We start from the raw sequence: 2880 nt of genomic DNA, 5'->3' as shown, positions 1-2880 counted from the left end.
GGAAAGGAAAGGAAAGGAAAGGAAAGGAAAGGAAAGGAAAGGAAAGGAAAGGAAAGGAAAGGAAAGGAAAGGAAAGGAAAGGAAAGGAAAGGAAAGGAAGGTGCTTCTCCTGCAGAGGATCTGAGTTCAGTTCCCAATACCCACACTGGGTAGCTTATATCTGCCTGTAACTCCAACTCCAGGGGATATGATCTGACACTATCTTCTGGCCCCTGAAGGCACGTATCATACATACATACATACATTCATGTAAATAAATAAATACATACATATAAATAAAAGCAAATCTTTAATATGTGCTGCAAATAGAACAGCCCACAAAGAGATTAAACAATGCCTCTCAAAACATCTCTGACAACGTGAAGAGATAAAATTGCAATCAATGTCATAGTTCTGCATAATATTGTCAGGCTTTTTATATTTTATTTTCTGCTAAATATGCTTTTCTTAATTATTTAAAAAAATTTTACGTGTGTGCATGCCTTGATGCATGTTTGTTTGTGTACCATGTGCATGCCTGATGTGTATGAAGTTCAGAAGAAGGCATGGGATCCCTGGAGTTGGAGTTAGAGATGGTTGTGAGCCATCATGTGGGTGCTGAGAATGGAACAAAAGTTCTAAAACACTGAGCCATTAATCCAACCTGTACTTTTAAAAGAAAGAAAAATTAAGAAAGAAAGAAATCCCTTGAGGCAAAGCTAGAAAGATGACTTGGGAAAGGAGTCCAGGCTGAGGCAGGCAGGCAGTTAGTCTTCGTCTCAGCATTCCAGGGATAAATACTTTCAGAACCTAGATTTGACATGCACAGTCTTTAAATAATATGTTTTATGTTTACTTGCTGGCGTTTATATGTGCGGGCACAGGCATTCAATAGCACACATGTGGAGGTCCAAGAACTTTGGGGAATTGGCTCTGCCTTTCTCCATGTGGTCTCCAGTGATCTAGCTCAGACCAACAGGCTTGTTACAATTAACAAGCATACTGGAGTGGGGAAGTAGAACCTCTGAAAACAAATAGATAATTTGGATCTTTAAAGAAGTTTAGCATGTGTCTGGGCTGATAGAAAATATGGGATTTTAGGCCATGAAAGATTGAGTTAGAGAATCAAACAGAAGCCCAATAACACTGAGAAGAAGCTGGAAGGGAGTCAAGGAGAAGCAATGATTGAATAAGTTAAGTGTGTCCAACCTAAGACATGAGTGCTTCATGAGTTCCAGAGTAACTGTGAATGTGACCGAAACATTAGTAGCTGATACTGTTGTGCCACAATATCAATGTTTCAGAGGGAGGAGAGGATTATCTGCAACACACAAGAAATCCAACAAGCATGGCACACCTGGGCACAGCACATCTGGGTGCAGCACACCTGGGCATGGCACACCTGGGCATGGCACACCTGGGCATGGTGCACCTGGGCATGGCACACCTGGGCATGGCACACCTGGGCATGGTGCACCTGGGCATGGCGCACCTGGGCACAGCACATCTGGGTGCAGCACACCTGGGCATGGCACACCTGGGCATGGTGCACCTGGGCATGGCACACCTGGGCATGGCACACCCAGGCACGGCACACCCGGGCACAGCACATCTGGGCACGGAACACCTGGGCAAGGCCTAACATGAGTCAAAAGAACTCAGAAGGAAAGAACTATGGTCTAATCAACCATAGTTCTTTTTAAAAAACAAATATTTATTTTACGTATGTGAGACTGAGTGGGTCTATGTCATGTATGTACCAGTACCTGTGGAAGCCAGAAGAGGCTATAAGATGTAATTGAGGGTTGCCCAGAATTAGTGCAGGAAACCAAATTTAGGTCCTTTGGAAGAGCCATTGGGCCATTTTTTTCTCTTCTTTGTTTTTAAGGGGGGTCTCACTATGTAGTCCTAGCTGGAACTCTCTGTGTGGACTAGTCTAGCATTGAACTCACAATGATCTACTTCTCTGTGTGTGTGTCACACCACTCCTGATCCCAGCTAGAAATTCTTAATAGGAGAATTTTAAAAATCAAAGACAGGCATGAACATACCCAGAACCACAATAGCTATAGAGAAATAAAATAAAACCATTGCTATTATATTTTCTATGCACTAGTGGGGGACAAAGACCCAAACGTTACTGTTATCTCTTGAGACAGAGATATAGGCTGGCCTGGAACTCCTGATCCTCTTGCCTCTACATCCCAAGCCCTCAGATTTTAGGCATGTACCACCATGTCTAGCTTTTATATAGAATTTCATAAGTACCAACAATATCTTTCAAGGATAAAAGGTGAACATTCAACAGGCTTGACATCAGGAGGAATCCAGACAGATCCAGAGGCATTTGATAACAGGTCCATATAGAAAACCAACATATTGGTTATATAGAAGCAGATGCTCACAGCCAACCATCAGACTGAGCACAGGGACCCCAATGGAGGACTTAGGGGAAGAACTGAAGGAGCTGAAGGGGCCTTATCTGGCATTAATGGGGGGGATACCCTTGGTCCTGGGAAGGCTCAATGCCCCAGTATAGGAGAATGCAAGGTCGGGGAGGCAGGGGTGGGGCGTGGGTGGGCGGGGGAACACCCTTATAGAAGCAGGGTAAGGGGGGATAGGATAGGGGGTTGCAGAGGGGAAACTGGAAAAGGGGATAACATTTAAAATGTAAATAAAATATCCAATTTTTTTAAAATTTATTTATTATTATTTTCTTTATTTACATTTCAAATGCTATCCCGAAAGTTCCCAATACCCCATCCCTGCCCCTACTCCCCTACCCACCCACTCCCACTACTTGGCCCTGGCCTTCCCCTGTGACGGGTCATATAAAGTTTACAAGACCAAGGGGCCTCTCTTCCCAATGATGGCCTATTAGGCCATCTTCTGCTACCTATG

General features: G+C 43.8%; 1 pseudogene; it reads right to left on the bottom strand.

Moving 5' to 3' along the window:
- Nucleotides 1-2880, bottom strand: part of LOC110317850 — a 59666-nt pseudogene that overhangs the window by 49361 nt on the left and 7425 nt on the right.

This window comes from Mus pahari, chromosome 1 (genome assembly GCF_900095145.1).
Source record: "Mus pahari chromosome 1, PAHARI_EIJ_v1.1, whole genome shotgun sequence".
Taxonomy (NCBI): Eukaryota; Metazoa; Chordata; class Mammalia; order Rodentia; family Muridae; genus Mus; species Mus pahari.
Note: the sequence above shows the minus strand (reverse complement) of the source record. Positions and strands in the feature narration are given on the sequence as shown.